General features: G+C 50.0%; 1 long non-coding RNA gene across 2 annotated transcripts in view; it reads right to left on the bottom strand.

The window, feature by feature from the left end:
* The window catches only part of LOC142578655 (uncharacterized), a 148,704-nt gene that overhangs the window by 126,813 nt on the left and 1,016 nt on the right, over positions 1-20,875 (bottom strand). The window contains exons 2-3 of one of the 2 annotated variants that reach the window (XR_012827281.1): positions 18,430-18,519; positions 13,559-16,702 (exon numbers count right to left, since the gene is read on the bottom strand). This is a non-coding gene — a long non-coding RNA (uncharacterized LOC142578655). Of the gene's footprint in view, positions 1-13,558; positions 16,703-18,429; positions 18,520-20,875 lie in introns of those variants that run through there. The other variant, XR_012827282.1, reaches the window with a different exon arrangement.

Here is a 20,875-nt window from a genome sequence, read left to right as displayed (position 1 = left end):
AGCTCCGCAAAAAAAGGGTCGGCATGCGCTGGACAGAGTTTGCTGGGCGGGCTGGTCCACGCGGCCCGCGCATGCGCCGTCACACCTATATGAGAGCTGCACTGTGCATGGCGCCGACGCCTAATAACGCGCCTTCATTGTCCGCATAGTGGTGACTTGGTGGTGATCGCAAGAAAACGTTTGTGGCTGTATAGACCGCTACAGCATCATAGCCATGGGCGCTGCCATATTTGCTCACGTGACAGCGCCCACTATTCAGCGTCTTCTGATCGGCGCTTGCTTATCGTATTGTGTGCAAGCTTACCGGCCGAAGGCGACGAATGTAGCCGCCTGTTTGCTTTTACACTTCATATTCTTATACTTACAGCAGTAGATTTGCTGGGTTTTACGGTCGTGCGCTTGTTGTCGTTAACTGTATAGTGCAGCGACTTCGTTCGGGAATAGCTAGGCGTGTGCGCGTGCGCAGAAAAAGCCTGTTTGCGACCTACTCCGATTGCGGTGGTTGGTTGCGACCGCGTAATTTACAGTGTACAAATTTTTAGACGTACGCGTGGACAAAGAAATATTGCAAGTGGCCCATCGATCAACCGCTCGCCGTTTAACTACCGGCGCAGAGAGAACGCTGTCGCGACTGGCGGGTGTCGTGTCACGGCGATCACCCGAACGTTCTTCAAGTGCGCCGAGCCGCGCGCAGCCGCTGAAAAAAAAGAAATCGTAATCTCGCCCGAAAGGCGAAGCATCGATGGCGATAGCAAATTATCAGACAGCTATACGGAATAAGGAAGCATTCGCTTACTAACAAAATTAATCAGCATGGCGTCGTGCGCGCACAGGCTCACGTGAACACGTCTTAACCCATGTCCTCGGACACTCGCTGCCAGAACGCCGGCTTGAGGGAGCGCGGCTGCAGCAGCGAGCGAATTGATGTCTGCCTGGGCTCGCCAGTGACGTCTCCTTTCAGCGAACGTGACGCTTCGTGCATGTGCGCATTCCTTCCTTCTCCTCCACGGCGCTTAAGAAGCCGGCGGTGTCTTTCTGTGAGTGTGTGCGCGTTAGTGCCTTTCCCTCAGTGGCAGTGGGAAAATCCGTTGAACTTAGTGGCATGTACTACCGAGCGGCGGCCGCAAGCGTGGAGCGCGTTGACCCTCTCCTTCTGCGTCACGAAGCTTGTAACCACCTTGTATAGCTGACCGCTCCGTATATGATGTAGTTCCTTACGCTGGGCCCCTCTCTGCTGGTCAAGCGCCAGACCGCTTGGCCCACGATGCCTCGGCGGTCTTGGATGCGCGTCCTTAACACCGCCTATTAATCCACGTTTGACTTCGCTCTCGTGGAATGTTAAGTTGCTCGAGTATATGAGTCGCGCTTGCATGCTTATTTTGTGCCAGTGGTGGCACAGAATATCACGAGAATTTAGGGCGCAAGCTCCTTTCCCAAGCACCTCTGAAAGAAGCCGAACGCCAGGCCGGGGTACACTTGTGCCCGAACCAGTGGGTTAGCGGCGTTCTGGCTGCAGGTGGTGCTAGCCTGGCCGTCATTTCCGGCATTTGCCTATCCAGCGCTGACGGTGGAGCTTGTTGTGCTTGCCCCGCGGAAAGGTGTGCTTGACGAACTGTCGCAAATGTGGGCACTCCTTGTACAGTTGATGTGGATAAAGTTCGCCTAGTCTCATCCCATACATGCAAGTCTATTTCGCAGTTCTTTCAGTTAACGACAGAGCACGTCTTTCCACTGCTCTTCCACATTACAAGTAAATATTGCTAAGCTACTCTGCGCGGAACGTTGCTGGAGCGGCGAGTGGCGGCTGATGCCGCCTTCCTCACGATTCCGAAGGCGTTCAATGGCGACGGGCGTGAGGCGACCCCTAGGGCGCCATGCGCTCGCTGTAATAGGTCTACATCCATCTCGACTCCGCGATCAGACTCAATCAGGTGGGGATAAACTTTAGATTTCGTTTTCCAGTTTCTGTGTTGCACTTTTGTGCGTTGCAGGTTTATGGTTCAGCCACGCAGTTCATAACGCTGGCCTTACTTTCTTTGATTCCAACGCTGCAATTACGGTTAAGCACTTCGTTGCGCAGAGTGTATCATAATGAATCCAGGAAATTTCAGTAGATGCGGGTTGGCGGCACCTTCTGTTCTTTTGAAACGCATGCCGAATACATCACCAGTGTCGGCACAAGTCGGGCATCACGTGGAGTCGACGGTAGGGTTGTATCGCCATGTTCTGCACTTTAACAAAAACAATCTTATTAAAGAAATGAAGCAACCGACGCTACCTAAAAGAAAACAACAATGTAACTGTAAAACTGTCCGCCATCTCCTGTTCTCGAAATGAAGAATGCTGGGCGAGTTGGTATTCCATGCCATGTCTAGGAAAACACCCATTCGAATATCCCAAATTGTGCTTCTAGCTTTGACCGTGGCACACTCTGTTTCTGGTAGGGTTAGTGGGGCTCAGAAGGCAAGGTGCGTCGCCAAAACAGCAGGGGCAGGGACCGCTTTCAAAGGTAGGCAAGGCAGCAAAGGCAAGGTGAATTCTTGAGTGGACTTTGTTATGGTCGACCTAAGTTTTTCAGGAAGCCACCGACTACCACATCTGGCGACGGGGGGGTGTCTCACCAGCAACACGCAGCTGTCACAATTGATGTTCACGCCTCACTTCGCTTCAAGACAGCAACGTCGCCCTCCGTCACGAAGTGGCCAAAGCCTGCTCGTCGAGAACTCCCGGGGGAAAGCATCGACGTCAGGTGGTTGCCGACAGCTGGTTGGTGGTGACACGTTGGAGCCAGATGCACCACGTACACGAGTAGCTCATTGAAGGCATGAGCACCCCGAGCAGCACGCTGACGACCAGTGAGGGGTGATAGAGGTGGTGAACGGTTCGGCGTTTGTGATTGGCCCGTGGATTCCCTCAGCGAAGGAAAGAGGGGTTATTTAAGGCCGTCGTTGCTCCCACTGGAGACTCGGTTGAGAATCGTAACCATGTACCAATGAAGTGAATACAATCTTTTCAACTTTTTTTCATCATCACGATATCCGGCTTCGTCGTCGTTTTCTGATTCTTGCGGTGAAGACCCATCACCCGGTCGAGATGGTATCAACTTCTTGATCGCTAGTGGAATTACTCGTTTAGTCGGCGACAAATAGGGAAGCTTCGTCGTTATGCATGAATGTGCGTTTTGCGAGAACGCGTTACAAGCTGTGGAAAACAACCGAAAGAGAGCGACAGATAGACCACTGATTTCAAGAAAAATGCTGTTGGTGTGAGTTGAAGCTCGATAAGCTATGTTAGTTATGTGTAGCAGTGAGAAAACTTGAAGGGACCCTTGCTTCTACTGTTCTTACTGTCAAAACGCACAAGGAAGGCAACCACTTTCAGGTAATCGTTTCTGATCATAAGCCGAATCCTTTCTTGGTGAGTTATACTCCCACCCACGTTTCCGTATCAGGTTGTTTGATAAGGTCCACCGAGCACCTGCTGCCGCTACTTGGTGCTGTTGTTCCTGCGGACCTTCTGCATAAAGGGTGCCTTCACCGATCCCCGCTTCATCGTCTTTTCGACGCCGAAGAGCTGGCGACGAAACGAAAGCCCTCCCACGATAATTGACGAGCGATTACGTGTCGCGTCTTCGTCTGTTCGACGACTCACAGCTGACGAACGAGACAATTTATTGGAACCCAAACGGCATTGGGTCATAAACAGCAACGCCAGTCTTTAACGAGAAGAAAGGGAGTGAACCGAGGGGCCCGATTTTTATTAGTCATATCATAAGAAGCCAACAAACACTGACACCGAGGACAACATAGAAGAAATTACTTGTGCCTAATAAATGAAATAAAAAACGATAAATTAATGTAAATGAAAGTGGATGAAAAAACAACTTGCCGCAGGTGGGGAACGATCCCACAACCTTCGCATGTCGCGTGCGATGCTCTACCAATTGAGCTACCGCGGCGCCGTTTCCCAATCCACCTTCTTAGGTATTTACGTTTTCCTAGTAGAACCCTGGGAGTGTTAGCCATCTCCACCACTGCGGCGGCGGACGTGGAAGATCCTTTCTGCCGCAGGAACATCCTTTCTGCCTGCAAGGATGTTCCACGTCCGCCGCCAAGGCCTGTGAGTGGTGGAGCTGGCTAACACTCCCAGGGTTCTACTAGGAAAACATAAATACCGAAGAAAGTGGATCGGGAAACGGCGCCGCGGTAGCTCAATTGGTAGAGCATCGGACACAAACGCCAGTCTTTGTGTGCTTCACTCGAAGCACCGGCGCCCGTCTATACAACGATGGGGCCCGGCGCAGACTACTATCAGACAGACAAAGAACCTCCCTCCAGGGTGACCACAATCGCCGTATTCTTTGGAAGCCTACAAAAAGCCTAGAACGACAGAAAGCTGAGCTAGTTGGTAAGGATTCATTATGCAAGAAAGGAGGTGAGGCGTGCAGACAGGACACAGGAGTAGAGAAGTGGACAACACAGGATAGTCGGCGTTCGTGTTGTCCACTTCTCTACTCCTGTGTCCTGTTTGCACGCCTCACCCTTTTTTGCACTACAAAGAGCCAACGCTGACAATTTCCGTGAAACAGGGTCAACCCCTGTTTCACCTGAAATTGCATCTCCATTGCATCGAGGGTGGCTCGAAGGATGCACACCCGAGGCGGAGTCCGGCGAGCTTGTGCGACACCATTGGTGGGATTCTGCGGACTGTGCAGCAATTCGAATTGGCCGCGAGGTGGACATTGAATTCCCTCATCGAGAGAAATAGTGAAAAGGAACTGCACAAAAAGGCGCAGTGCGGAGGTGTAAAAAAGGCAATTCCCGAGACTTTTGAAGCCAGCGCACGTTTTACTGTCGTCTCATGTTTCTTTTCACATTTTTTTCTTGGCCTAATGCCGGCAAAAATGCGAAATGAACCAAGCTAATTGCTCCGTCGCCAAGTGTCAGCACGGAACATCATCTCTGGCCGGAGAGCGTCAGAGGTTTCCGGGTACCAACCTGGCAGAGAGAACTACTGGGCGTTGCTGTAATCGCACCGCTGGTACGAGTTGTTGGGAACTCGGCGCTGACGCCCGTTGTTGCACCTGGGTCGCAAGCCCCAAGGGTAGCGTTGGCCTGGCGGCCTGGGGTACAACTGGAAGCATCCGAAGGTCCCGGCAAAGCTTGAGTCGACTGGTAACAACAAAACAACTTGTTTATTCTAACATCGCAAAGAGTTGGCGGTCAGGTTGACCGAAGTAGAGAGACGGGAGAGCACGTTACTCAACAGAAGAAATCGGAGCCCTCCTTTGGCGTCCGGGGGCAGCTGCTTTTATACTCTCGCAGTTGAGGGCAAGAAGGAATCCCTCTATAGACGAGCACGTGACTGTGCCGCTCGGGAACAATGGGATAAGGTGACGCAGCCGTCGTGCCGGCGCCGTTCGGGCACAATGGGGAGGAGAAGGTGGCTCATACTGTCGTGTCGGCGCCGTCAGACCCCCTCGCTTCACAGTTGTTGGGAGCTCCTCTCCCCGGCTGCCGCGCTTCGACAAGCGTGGGCACCAATATGCACATACACTCACACACGCACATGAAGACACGTGGCATCGGAACATGCCTGGACGCGCTTGGCGGGGAGGCGTAGCGGCGGCGCCGAACGGGCCAAAATGTCTGCCGCTTTGTTGAGGCCGCGCCGGCTAAACCACGCGTCGTAGGCGAAACGTAACAGACCGCCCCGCCGGGGGAAGGAGATCCCGATGGTCAGGGGACTGCATCCGCTGTCCGGAGGGATGTCGCTCGATGATGCTCATAACCGAAGTCGGGCGTCCCTCGACGTTTCTTGAGCGCAGCGCACAGAGAAGGCCTCGTTCTCTCGTTCAGGTTCGCACAGGACACTGCAAAGTGACTTCGGGAGAGTTCACATTTTTGTTCTCGTTCCCGGCAAGCGTTAGAACTACGCTGAAACTCAACCGCTCAGTCAGCAAGCACGGCACAACCCTCACTAAGCCCTGCCAGGCTCTTTCCCCTTCTATACCACTGCATAGTTCCTTACAGTAGTCTAGCAGCACTTAGAACGCGTCCACAAATTGGAAAATTGCACTAGAAAGCATGTCATCACTTTGAAACACTAAACAAAAGCAATATGTTAAAAATCCTGCCTCAGGAAGAAAAACATCAGTAACAAACAATTTTGAGGCTGATTCCTACGTTAGGGGCTTCGACTTAAGCCATCGGCGTTACCGTTGAGACTCCCCTTTTTGTAACGCACCTCAAAGGAATATTGTTGCAAAGCGAGGCTCCAGCGCAGGAGGCGGCCATTTTTGGGAGAGATGGTCTGCAGCCATTGGAGAGGGCAGTGATCCGTCTCAATGATAAACCTCGAGCCGGCTAGATAGCATGACAATTTCTGAACGGCCCACACGAGACACGCACACTCTTTCTCGGTGGCGCTGTACGCCTGCTCACGACTGGTCAGCTTACGACTAGCATACAGGACGGGGTGTTCTACTTCTCCATTTTCCCGTTGGCACAGTACAACGCCCATGCCTCGCTCACTAGCATCGCACTGAACAACGAACCCTTTTGTATAGTCTGGCGATCGTAGCACAGGCTGGCTTGTTACGGCACTCTTTAGGGCGCTAAAAGCTCTTTCCTTTGTCTCATCCCATACGACTGTTTGGGGCTCTGTTTTTCTTAGAGCACCCGTCAGGGGAGCCGCGATATCAGAGTACCTGGGGATGTACCTAGATAGTAGCCGGCGACACCTAAGAATGACCGAATATCGGTCTTCGTGCACGGTTGCGGGAAGTCTCGCACAGCGGCCACCTTTATTTCAGAGGGGCGGCGACGACCCTGACCAATCACGTGACCGAGGTAGACAACCTCGGCCTGTGCTAACTGGCACTTAGGAGCCTTGACTGTCAAGCCCGCTTCGCGCAGGCGGGTTAGCACTGCCCGCAAGTGTGCCACATGCTCAGACCAGGATGCGGAGAATATCGCTACGTCGTCTAGATACGGTAAAGCGAATTCTTGCTGTCCCCGCAACACTTTATCCATGAGGCTTGCAAAACAGTATGGCGCGTTCTTCAAAGCAAAACTCAACACTTTAGGACGGAATGTTCCCATTGGTGAAATGAACGCCGCATACCTACTAGCCTCTTCTGTAAGTGGAACCTGCCAATAACCCCTGACAAGATCTAGGGTGGAAATAAACTGAGCGCTACTAACTTTCTCAAGGCGCTCCTCGATGTTAGGGATCGGATAAATTTGATCCTTAGTGATGGAATTAAGCCTGCGGTAGTCGACGCAAGGACGAGGTTCCTTGCCCGGTACCTCAACTAAAATCAAAGGGGAGGTATAATCACTCTCACCTGCCTCAATAACACCGAGCTGTAGCATTTTCTTTACCTCAGCCTCCATAATATCGTTCTGGCGGGGTGACACCCGATACGCCTTGGATCGTACTGGCTCTGGGGAGGTAAGTTCTATATCATGAGTAAGGACAGAAGTCCTACCAGGCCTCTCAGAGAACAGACCTTGAAACTCTTGTAAGAGCTAGTGTAGTTCGATTTTCTGCTCAGGCGACAGCGGTGCTTTACTGATAAGGTCACTAATGACTTGACCGGTGTCTTCCCTGTTCGTCACTGAGCTTAGTCCCGGAAGCTCGACCGGAAGCTCTTCAGGAACGTTTACCATCATGCACACCACTGCTTCCCTTTGTCTATAAGGTTTGAGCAGATTACAGTGGTAAACTTGCTGTGCTTTCCGCTTTCCTGGCAGACTTACCACGTAGTTGACGTCTGACAGTTTTTGAACAATCCGTGCTGGGCCCTCCCACTGCACGTCTAGTTTGTTGTTTAGCGATGTGCGCAATATCATGACCTCATCGCCCACCTCAAAACGACGGGCCCTGGCTGTCCGATCATAATAAACCTTGGCCCTCTGCTGGGCCTTTGCCATTGCTTCACCTGACAACTCCTGTGCCCTTCTTAAGCGTTCGAGGAGCTTAAGCACGTACTCCACCACGACTGGGTCGTCGCCCCTGCCTTCCCATGATTCTCGAAGCATGCGAAGCGGAGATCGCAGCGAGCGACCGTACACCAGTTCAGCTGGCGAAAACCCCGTAGCCGCATGCGGCGCGGTCCGTAATGCAAACATCACCCCAGGCAGACACAGCTCCCAGTCAGTTTGATGTTCAAAACATAATGCTCTCAACACGCGCTTCATGACGGAGTGGAGCTTCTCAACGGAATTCGACTGTGGGTGGTACACTGAGCTGTGTAACAGCTTTACCCCACACCTTTCGAGAAAAGTTGTCGTCAAAGCGCTAGTAAACACTGTGCCCTGATCTGATTGGATTTCCGCAGGAAAACCAACTCGCGCAAATATGGACAGTAGTGCATTGACTATCTCAACTGAGCTGAGTTCTTTAAGCGGCACTGCTTCAGGGAACTTTGTCGCTGGGCAGATCACAGTCAAAATGTGTCTGTACCCCGTGGCTGTTACCAGCAGAGGTCCCACTGTATCAATAACGAGCCGTCTAAAAGGCTCCGTAATGATAGGTACCAATCTCAACGGCGCCCTCGATTTGTCCCCTGGTTTGCCCACCCGCTGACAGGTGTCACATGACCTTACGAAATGGTCTGCGTCCCGAAAACACCCTGGCCAATAGTACTCTTGCAAGAGACGGTCCTTAGTTTTCTTAACTCCTAGGTGTCCGGACCACGAACCCCCGTGCGACAAGCGCAACAGATCCTGACGATAGCATTGAGGCACGATCAGCTGATCGAACTCCACTCCTCTGCGGTCTAGATACTTCCGGTACAGGACTCCACCTCTTTCCACAAAGCGAGCATTTTTCTTGGCGATACCTTCCTTGACATTGCAGCGTATGTTTTCTAGGCTGCCATCCTTCTTTTGCTCGGCTATCAAAGCCGACCGGCTGACTTTTAGCAACCTATTAAGTCCGTCTGACGTAGGCGCGATGAGCAAATCTGCAGATAGCTCTTCTAACTTTCCCTTATCGGGCATTTCCTCTCCAGTATCTGGCGCCTTCAACGCTACAGGCTCAATTTTATTCAGTTCGGGCGTGCTCTGAATATCAGCTTGCTGCGCCTCTGACCCTTTTTCATTGTTCGCCAACGTCGGCCCCGCAACTACCGCCTTTGCAGCGAGCTCCCGAACCTTCGATCTGGTTAAGGCCTGAACGCTAGCCTCACCAAACAAAAGCCCCTTCTCGCGCAGGAGGAGATCGGACCTGTTCGAAAATAGGTACGGGTACTGGGGAGGCAGCATAGATGACACTGCGGCCTCCGTCTCAAGCGCTCCGAAAGGTCCTTCAATAAGCACTTTTGCTACCGGCAGACACACGCTATGAGCTTCCACGGCTTGCTTGATCCATGCGCACTCGCCCGTGAACATATGGGGTTCTACGTAAGACGGGTGAACTACATCCATTGTAGCTGCGGAATCGCGAAGCACTCGGCACTCTTTCCCGTTCACGAGGAGGTCTCGCATGTAAGGCTCGAGAAGCTTCATGTTCTCGTCAGTGCTGCATATTGACAAAAACACAACTTTTGGTTTTGTTTCCGGACACTGCGCCGAAAAGTGACCCGGCTTCTGGCACGTATAACACACGCGCGCTTGCCTCATCTCGAACCGCTTTCTGTCCGGACCCTGCGCCGAAAAGTGACCCGGCTTCTGGCACGTATAACACAAGCGCGCTTGCCTCATCTCGAACCGTTTTCTGCGTTCGGCTTCGGCTGCCGCCGTCTCCCTACGTTCTGTCGGACTGCTTTCACTCGCATCCGCACTACGTGTGTCCCCTTTTGCTCTCATGGGTGTGAACTTCGGCCTCTCAAACTTCGAGCCAAATTCACCCTTTTGACCGTCCTTAGCTCCGCGAGCCCGACGCGTCACAAACTCCTCGGCTAGCTCAGCGGCTTTAGCCACCGTACAAACGTCTGGCCTATCCAAGACCCAGTAACGCACGTTCTCAGGTAACCGACTATAAAACTGTTCTAGCCCGAAACACTGCAGAACTTTCTCGTGGTCACCAAACGCTTTCTCTTCTTTGAGCCACTCCTGCATGTTTGACATAAGCCTGTACGCAAACTCTGTATATGACTCACTTTTGCCTTTCTCATTTTCCCGAAACTTCCGACGGAACGCCTCCGCTGACAGCCTGTACTTCTTTAGCAGACTCGATTTCACTTTGTCGAAATCCTCTGCCTCCTCTCTATTCAAGCGAGCGACTACGTCGGCCGCCTCGCCGGGTAACAAAGTGAGCAAGCGCTGTGGCCACGTTTCCCGGGAGAACCCCTGCTTCTCGCACGTTCGCTCAAAGTTAACCAGGAACAAACCAATGTCCTCTCCAAGCTTAAACGGCCGCATCAGGTCAGTCATTTTGAACAATACGCGTTCTCCTGCACCGTGTGCCTGACTTCCATTACGAGCGCGTTCCATCTCTATCTCGAGACGCTTCATTTCCAAAGCGTGTTGACGCTCTTCTTTTTATTTCTCTTCTTTACGTTCACGCTCTTCTTTCTCTTTCTGTTCTTTAAGTTCGCGCTCCTGTTTCTCTTTTTGCTCTTTAAGTTCGCGCTCCTGTCTTTTTGACCTCTCCTCAATAGTCTCAAGGCATTCCGACAGCTCGTCATCCTCAGCCTCTAACTCAAGAATAGCCTTTAGCAGTTCTGGTTTTCTGAGTTTGTCTGAGACATCCAGACCCAACTCTCTTGCAAGCTCCAGCAATTTCGGTTTGCGCAACGACTTCAAATCCATGGCTGCTCTGAATGCTGCTTTCTCTACTGCCTATTATTGTCTTGCCGCAAACTAACCCGGCAGCAACGACAACCACAATTACCAGCTCTGTTTCTGACACTAACAAAAGCTTGGCAAAGCTCAGAAGAAGAAAGTCCCGCACTCACCAAACCTCGTAGCCAAGAATTCAGCGCAGTCGTTCCGCTGCAGGCAACCAGTCATCACACAGGGCTCGTTGCACTGCTCCCGGATCGTCGTTGAGCTGCTCAGCATACAGTCAACTGCATATCTTCACTGCTGGCCTCCGTTGTCGCGATCTCACCGCTGGCAGACAGTTGTTGTAATCGCACCGCTGGTACGAGTTGTTGGCAACTCGGCGCTGACGCCCGTTGTTGCACCTGGGTCGCAAGCCCCAAGGGTAGCGTTGGCCTGGCGGCCTGGGGTACAACTGGAAGCATCCGAAGGTCCCGGCAAAGCTTGAGTCGACTGGTAACAACAAAACAACTTGTTTATTCTAACATCGCAAAGAGTTGGCGGTCAGGTTGACCGAAGTAGAGAGACGGGAGAGCACGTTACTCAACAGAAGAAATCGGAGCCCTCCTTTGGCGTCCGGGGGCAGCTGCTTTTATACTCTCGCAGTTGAGGGCAAGAAGGAACCCCTCTATAGACGAGCACGTGACTGTGCCGCTCGGGAACAATGGGATAAGGTGACGCAGCCGTCGTGCCGGCGCCGTTCGGGCACAATGGGGAGGAGAAGGTGGCTCATACTGTCGTGTCGGCGCCGTCAGACCCCCTCGCTTCACAGTTGTTGGGAGCTCCTCTCCCCGGCTGCCGCACTTCGACAAGCGTGGGCACCAATATGCACATACACTCACACACGCACATGAAGACACGTGGCATCGGAACATGCCTGGACGCGCTTGGCGGGGAGGCGTAGCGGCGGCGCCGAACGGGCCAAAATGTCTGCCGCTTTGTTGCAGCCGCGCCGGCTAAACCGCGCGTCGTAGGCGAAACGTAACAGCGTCCCGGAAGAAGCTTCCAACCTCGGAAATCCAACAGGGTATATATATGTATGTTCTTCACCTCCGTTGTGGCCCAATCCAGGAGATGATGCAGCATAAAAATGTGCGCCGATGTCGAAGGTAGATCTGGTACCGATGCTACCGGTGCTCTCAGTGATCTCGGTACTGGTGGTATCACGACGCGGTGCCGGTGGTACCAGTGATTACGGTGGTATTGCCACCGCTGCTCCCGATTGTGTCGGTACCAGTGGTACCATCATGCGGTACCGGTGACGATAACAGTAATAGGAGTCGGTGGTATCGGTACCGGTGGTGCCACCATGCAGGAGCACCCCACAATAGCGGTACAGCCGTGCGGCACGTGCTACCGGTGGAAAAGGGAGCGTTCTCGCATTCCCCCGTGGAAGCTAACTAGCGCTTTTAGGCGCTGTCCTTTGAGACACTGGAGGCCTCTCAAAATTACATGGCACGCACACCAAATTCTCACCCATAACTCGCTCAAGAAGACTTTCATTGACGTCAACTAGAGGTTGAACCACTCTACAACTTTCTTTAGATGTGTGTGTGTGCTACGTAATATACGGTATATTCTGCGGCTCCTGCATTCACCTTGTTCACGTTTTTCTCATACGGTATATTTGTGTTTCTGTCAATAGGCACCACTTAGTTTTGCAATCGTGTCGCGATTCCTTCTTGACCTTGTGTGTCTCACTCTTTTTCGTCCCTTGTCCTCAACGACAAAGGGTGGAGGGGGGGGGGGCTTACAATATGCCTTTGCAGCTTATGTGCACGACCGCTGCAGTGGGTATGTGCACTTACGTGGAGTAGATCAACGTTGTGCTACAGTCCACTCGTAAACATTTGTTCTTCTATGGCCTTTCTTCCCTTTGGTCCCGTTCCTTGCAGAGTAGCATGCAGCCAAAAAATTGCGGAAGAACCCATCTCAGATGACTGTCAATGGTAAGGCACAACAATTTTTTTCAAATTAGTTCATTAATGGCACAGACAGACAGACAGACAGACAGACAGACAGACAGACAGACAGACAGACAGACAGACAGACAGACAGACAGACAGACAGACAGACAGACAGACAGACAGACAGACGGACGGACAGACAGACAGACAGCGAACTTTACTGACAAGGTCCTTAGAAGCCGTGCCCTAAGGTAGAGCTGCGGGCCGCTCCCACGTGGGGAATGGTGGGCCGAGATAACCGCCGCATCGTTGGCTCTAGGACAGCCCAAGTTTGCCGTGAGAGTTCTGAGCTCTAGATGGCAGAGCTCCACCCTTCCGTGATGCGATTGGGTCCCTGTAACGAGGTGCATCGCCAGAGCACGCTTTCTAGATTGCTAACAGCCCTACAGTCGGGACAAGTAGAGCGCCTCTGGAGTGATCGTATGAAAAAGGGGCAGGTTGGGATAAGACTTAGTCTGAAACATGCGTAAAGTGGACGCCAGAGGTCTAGCCAGTTTGCTATGAGGAGGAGGATAAGCCCTCCTCAGGTGATAGTGCTTAGTGATTTCGTTGAAAGTAGTGAGAGCCCCGAAACTCGAGAACCACGGACTCGGAGCTCGCCCCTGCTCCCGCGCGGTGGATTAACGCGCGCGCTTGGAAGTGGGCGATGTCATTGAGATTGGGCAAGCAGTCAAGCAGGGGGTCGAAGTGCGCCAGAAACCACGTGATGGCATGCGGAGGGATTATTTTGTTCTTGAGAATCTGGCGAGCCTCCTCGGCGATCAAACCTGAAGCGACAGCCGTGACCGCCGATCTCGAATCAGTGAAGATTTGTGCTCTGCTGTTATCTAGGAGTGCTATAGCAACTGCGAGCTGTTGCGCTCTAAATGGTGTTGAGCACTTCAGGGAAGCCGCACTCACTATCTGTCCGTCGTAATCAACGAAGTCAATGGCGAAGTTAGACGACTGTCCATATTGGGCTGCGTCGACAAAACATGCCGAGTAGGGATCGGCTTTGGTACTCTTGAAGAGGACGAGTGCTCTTGCCCTGCGTCTGCCTACGTTGTGTTGAGGATGAAGATTACGAGGAAATGGTGCGACTCGTATGTTGTTCCCTTGATCTTCCGAGATCTGATATTTCCGTTCTTCAATGAGGATAGGGTTGACCCCAAGAACCGGCAGGATCTTCTTTCCAGCCGAGGTACAGGATAGACGGGTCAGTTGGGCCGACCCCTGGGCCTCGATTATCTCGTCCAATGTGTTGTGCACTTCTAGTTGCATAAGGAGGTCCGTGCTCGCCCGTAACAGAGTTCCTAGTACTCTTTTGATAATCTTCCTGATTTGCGTGTTCAATGTTTCTTCTCGGAGTTATACCAATATAAATATTTGAAATGGCGCGAACCTGCGATTTCAGGAGGCGAGCGTCACCGCCAACACAGACACTCTCCACTTGCCCCGTCTAGCATCCGCCAGGGGCATTTCTTCCCTGCGCTCTCCCATACGAGAGCCGGAGGATCGGTTGAAGAATACCGTCATGGGCCCCGCCTTCTTTTTTCTCCCTCTTTTGCCTTTTTAGTGAGTGGCGCATTTCCGGTGACGGTCTCGCGTGCGAGATGTTGCCTTTGTCTCGTTTCGCGCAGGGGACGATTTTGCGCGCTCTGCATGAGAACATCTGATTGGCAGTATAAGTAGGTGCGACAGTTGCAAGCATTGACGCAGACGCGAGATGATAAAAGTGTGTGATGGCGGCGCTAGAACGCGGTATAAAATAGCATAGCTTCGTTCTCTGCACGCGCGCTATTACAAGACGGGAACAAACAGATGAAACTGAAGTACATATCTCTTGCTACGGTGCAAAAACAAAAATGCTCAGACATTAGGTTTGCATGTTTTATTATTTTTCTAAACTTCGATTCGTCTATTGAAGCAACAGATTGAGTAACTGATGTTGCCTCGAATAATTTTCCAATTCACGTGTCACTGTGAGTGACATCACAGCACTGCCATGTTCGTAGGCGCACTTGTGCGATTGACGTCGTCTCTCCGGCCGGGAGCGCGGCGCCAGCGAGAAGGGCATACAGCGTTTGGTATGAAATTTAAGCTCTGTCCGCGGCGCGTAGGGATGTAATAGTTCGCAGACATGATCGTTAGTGCGCCTTGTATACACTGCGCTTGTCATCTCAAAATGGCCAGACTTGGTGAAGGGCCCTTTAAGAACACTCGGCGACATCTAGTGCCACCATCGCCAAGCATGCGCATGGCCTCCGAAATGCATGGCACGCCGGTGCGAGTGAACGCTGAGAAACGCGCCAAGCGGCAAGCGGGATGCTCTCGCGCTTCTCTCTGGACACGTTGTGCCATCAAGTGACAAGCGGAGTAGTCTGCACGTAGCCTCCGAGACGAGAAGCGTGGCACACCAGTGCCTGCAAACGTTGAGAATGGTTCCCTTGCTGGCCGCGCACTCAGTGGTACATATTCAGTAACCCCAGTTGGCGAGAGGTTCATTGAAGAGAAGCACATACCGAGTGCATTGATGACGCAGCTCGCAAAAGCGTTGGCGTGAAAGGCGTTCATTAAAAAGCGCCACATGCCTAGTGAATCTTTGGCGCAGCCTGCGAATGCGTCGGGTTGCTGTCCTTGAGGGACACTTGTGCGGTGGGTTCGATTCCGCTTGCATCGGAGAAATTTAAGAGATATATTTTTCGCCATTGCAGAGCGGCACATTCCCAGTGGCACATACCCTATAGTTACACAATTTGGCGTCAAACGGCTTAATTGAACAGCGGCGCACACACCTAACCAGCACACATGCCCAGTGCCCCACGTTGGCATTAAAGGTTTCTATTGAAGACCAGCACAGACCGAGTGGCACATGCACAGTGCTCCGATTCGGCGTCGAAGAGTTTCTTCGAACAGCGGTGCCTACTCACTCCCATATCTACAATGACCCTTGTCGGTACGAAACATATACGTTCAAGAGAGGCACGTGTCTACGCATTGGCACACACTCAGTGAACCAGGTTGGTCCGATGGTTGGCTTCGAATCCAGTAACCTCAGCACAGCAGCCCGATGTCCTAACCATTCGACCACGGACTACACAGCGGCCCAAGTATAGCAGTGAAAACTGTTACATACAAACATACATAGATACATATATACAAAAATAGATAGATAGGGCCCGGAAAGGGCGCGAAGTACCGAAAGAGAAAGAGCAAATTATAAATGAAAGGCAGGGAGGTTAACCAGGACTGAGCCCGATTGACTACCCTGTATACACTGGGGAAAGAGAAAAGGGGGGAGATTAAAAGAAGAAGAGAAAGTTCACTGCGGATATCGACCGGTCACTTAGTCCGGATTACAGACGGTGACTCAATCCGGTAGCTTTCAGGTATCGCAGCAGCGCTCTTGTGGCCTTTTGTAGCTGCGATATGCGAGGCCATGGTCCCAAGATCTTGTTCAAGGTGAACGGTTTTCTGTCTAACTGATTTAGCGCTGTGCAGATGTCACGTCTTTCATTTTCAAAAGACGAGCACAGTAGATGTTCTATGGTCTCCTCGACACCGCAGGCACTGCACTCGGCGCTTCAGCCATTCCAATCAAACACGTATATGCATTGGTGAATGCGACGCACAAGCGTAAGCGGCACAGCATTGTTTCCTCATTTCGCGGAAGCCCAGGTAACAGCCGCAGTTGCATAGATGGGTCCCGGCGCAGAATACCGGCGGGTTCAGACGGACAGTTCGCGTTGCTTGCACATCCGCTGCAACGTAAGATCCGCCGGCAGGACGGCACCCACTTGCCGACAAGCGCTGCTCCACAATCGTCGGCAGACGGCCGTTTCATCCGACGCCCGCTCATCACAGTCTCCGAGGTCTCCGATCACTCGTCGGTGCCGGATGTGGTTTGTCTCGCAGACGCGACAACTTGGAGTCGCGTAGCGCCAAGGGGTGCATGGACATCCGGTGGTCTTGCGAGTCAGCTGGCTGAGTGTGCAACGAGCCGTCAATGCCAGCTGTTGATGATAACTTTTTCATGCGAAGCATTCTTTGCCTCATATCAGGCACTTCGCCTTTGCCTACCATGTATACCACTAGTTCATGCTGGACTGGTCGGCTAGCCCAGCATCATTTATTAAGAAAACGCTGTTTGATGCATTGAAGCACAAAAGTAGCTGGAACAACAATGCCTTTCGTCGGACGCTTTAAAAATTAATATATCGAGACATGGTGCCGCCCTGAGAACTCGTTAAAGTAGACACGCCTTGCGAACTCAACAGCTAGCTACAATTCGTAAAGTAAAATATGTGCCGTATTATACTTAATTAAAAATTCAGTGTAATTATGTTATTTATCGAATTAACCATCTTGATTTCTCATAGAAGTAATGACCGCCTCATCAAGTTGCTTTGATCAAGTGTTAGAATTGTGCTGTCTGTCACAGGCAATTTTTTTAAAATTTGGTGCAACAAAAGAAGGCACCCTCTATACGATACAGCATGCAGTTAGCGGTTATCTTGGGAACGAGATGAGAGATTTGTTTTCTTGCGAGAAAGTAAGTTTGGAGGCACAATACTACTTTTTACGGGCTATGTTAATTAGCACCATTATTGTGGTGAATATGTCAGAAAATTAAAATGACAGCAGTTGGCACAGTGCACGGTCTTCCAGGAGCTAAAGACGAGAGCGGCAGCAAGGAAAAGAGCAGTAAGAAGGTATTATTTCTGCTTGCTTCAAGCTCCTGAAGCCTCCGCAAAGCAATAATTCACATAAAGAGAGGTGCACTAATGCATCCGGTTTGAATATTGAAGCTATACTTTATTCAATCAGTGATTATTTCATCAAATTTTCAAGAAACGTATACTAACTTGAGCTGCAAGAAGTAAACCCCATTTGTTAGAGCAAAGTTTAAAGTTTTATCAACGTTTCTAACATTTTTCCAGGTTTTCTGCGATTCAAGTGTCTTTTGGTTGTGAAATATGCTCGTAACTGCGTGGTGTATCGTATATGATACGCGACAGTTCTTTGTTCACAACATCACAACCAAGCAGTAAGGGCCCTATTAATAATTCATTTAAGAATACTGTAGGCCTTTCCCGGTTGCCGCTCACTCGCATTAGTTTCATTCGCGTAGAAAACGTCATTTTATTTAAGCTTTAGCATGGCGCGCGATGCTTTACAGAGTGTCTGAACTGAAGTGCACTGCCATGGAGTCGGAAAGACCGGGCCAGGGTGGCGAGAGAGGACGGATCGGAAGAGTTCACTGCGGGGACGCGCGTCCTCCGACTATTTCGGTGCACAATGGCTGTGGGATGTGGAAGAGCCGGGCATCCGGCTATCGCACATAGTACACGCGGCGGAGGAAGTCGCTGTCGTAGTGACGCAGTAGTACGAGAGATGGCGTGGTGATGACGATTATTTATTGGCATCTCCTTTGAAAGGGGCTGGGACAAATAGCCACCTAGCCTGCTTGAGTTAACCATGCATGCTATACATGCTTTTCATTCTAGCACTTTTGTATGCGTCGCCTAAATCTCAAAAATTCTCCATCTACCTTGCACCGCTGCCTATGTTTGCGAAGTATACGGTCGTATCAATCTGCTCCCTGCTGTTTTTACACCAATACTCTAAACGTCCCTTGCTTATCTCGACTGCTGACCGGTTGATGCTTCCGTCCACTTCAAACCCAAGCGCTTCTGGAAGGTGTACGTTACCTACGGGTCTCACTGCATGAATTCCTTCGCATTCCATGAGCATGTGCTGAGTAGCCTCCGGATTTTTGCTCCAGCATAGACCTGCATCATCTTGTAGAAAATATTCACTCCGGTACGCTTTTGTCCCGTGCACCGTTTGTCATATATTCGCATTGGCTCACTTTCATTTGACTCGCCTTAGTACATTTTGCAAAACTCCTGCTTTTTATACGTGCTCTCTGTTGCGACTATAATTTCAGTGCAATTACTCACGATACATGACTGGTGACAACTGCTACTGCGTAATACATTGGAACAAATGGCAGCATCATTGGGATTTTTCCCTGGCCGTTGCATATGTACAAGAATGTAAACACGGTTCTTGAATGACAAAGATATATGACAAAAAATGACATTAACATATTTGTCCTCAACTTGTTCATTTCATGGCCTTTACATTTTTCAAATCAACGGTATGCACTGCTTTGCTAGTTTCGAACTGATATAGTTCTAAAGTTCGCGTGATGTATTCTTTACTTATTAAATAGACAAAAAACGTGGAAGCATTGATATCAGTTATTTTGGGCAAAAATTTTGGCACATGCGAGTATATTCTGTTATGAAAAAATACATATCTTGCTTGTTTTGACAGTGCGTAGCGTTCAAGAATTAGCTTGCAGCATCTTTGGCAATGGCAATGCAATTATTATTCATGCATTTGATCCCTCGACAAATTGTTTAAGAGGAAGCTTTAGCTCGGGCCCAACTCCAACGCGGCCTATTCAAACACATGTAAAACGTAAAAACACTTTTCTGAGATAACCCCTGGATCGCTTTGAATGAAATTTGTTGCATTTAAGAGAGAAAGTTAAATTCTAGTGTCTGTTGGAAGCGGAATTTCGATTGAGGGCCTGAATTCTGTTAAATATTTCGAAAAATTCGAAAGTTAAAAAAAATAGAAGCACAACGTTTACAATCTAATAGCTCTGCATCAAGAACAGATATCGCGGTCCTGTAAACAGCAAAGCGGATAAATTTGGTATGTCAATTTGTATCTTACATGAATTGGTTACTGCGTATAAGGGTACTGCAAAAGCCGTATTTCCATAATACTAAATTCTTTTGAGATTCATGTGTAACATATCATTTTTATCCACTGTAGATGTACTATTAGATGAAACTCACAGAAATATGATATCATTTTTCATTGTTGAGTTACAGAGCTCTAAACTTGATAGTTTCGTTTTCTTAAAATGTGCGATTTTGTCCAATCTTTAATAAATAATTGACAACGTAAATGAAAAATTCGAAACCAGCAGTGAATAGAAGTTAAGTTTTTCTTTTAAATGCAACAAAGATCTTCAAATTTGGTGCAGCGGTTGCCGAGAAAAACGAATTCTTCTTCTACATGTATTTAGATCGCAGCACCCGAGCTAAGGCTTCCTCTTAAGGAGGAGGCCGAGTTGCACCTTGAGCCCCCCCCCCCCCCCCCCCGTACGAAATTTCTGGCTACGCCACTGCATACAGGGGCCTTGTTCACAATGTACTCATAGTCGAGGGTAAAACGGACGCCGATCAAAAACATTAAAAGAAAAGAAACCAAGACGGTTCGGCTCCCATACGGGCGCCTTTTTCACATAAGGCCCATGTATGGGAGCCGAAACGTCTTGGCTTCTTTTCTTTTAATGTTTCTTGGTCGGCGTACGTTCTACCCTTGACTAAGGTTACCTTTTACATAAATATGCCTACCTATAGAATAAAAAACCACAGCCTTTCTTTATTTATCTTTGCTTTTTAAGTGTCGTGCTTAATTTCTCTAAGACGACATTAGCGTTAAAGGGTCCCTGAAATGGCTCGCACAAATGTTGTAGGCGCGTAAGGTACACATACAGTAAAACATTCGCGCCACAAATTAAGTGAAGCATCTCATATTAATAAGAGCTACGGACGATTACAAGTTACCCTTCTCCATAGCCATGAATTTTCACCTCAACTCGTTCGCCGAGTAATAAATTATAAATGTGACTTCTGATGAAATATTCACTCTTTTAAATATCAAAAGGCTGAGAATACTACCCTGGGATACTCCTAAGATCGTCGGCTATACGAGCGAGACCATTTCATTATTCGACATAAACCGACGGCTTTCTGAAGGGTAACTTTCTAGCGCCGTCAAGGGAAGCTCAGAAAAGTCACACGGCGCACTTTTGATCGCGATCCGGATAAAATTTCACGGTCGTGATTGGCTCCTTTGCGCAAACTGCGCGAGGGAGTCAATCACAGTCGATAATTTCGATCCGGCTAGGGCTTGATCGCGATCAGAAGTGGTTGTGTGACACCGATGTTAATTTATCAAATTTTATTATTTATGTAATCAAAGCTTTGTGTGAAATCAACAAAAGTTCCAAGAATAAATAGTTTTTGTTTTGTTTTTTCAAACTTCTCCAATATGTACTCTTTCTGGTTG

Source organism: Dermacentor variabilis, chromosome 4, assembly GCF_050947875.1.
Source record: "Dermacentor variabilis isolate Ectoservices chromosome 4, ASM5094787v1, whole genome shotgun sequence".
Lineage (NCBI taxonomy): Eukaryota > Metazoa > Arthropoda > Arachnida > Ixodida > Ixodidae > Dermacentor > Dermacentor variabilis.
This window is presented reverse-complemented; position numbering and strand designations above follow the sequence as displayed.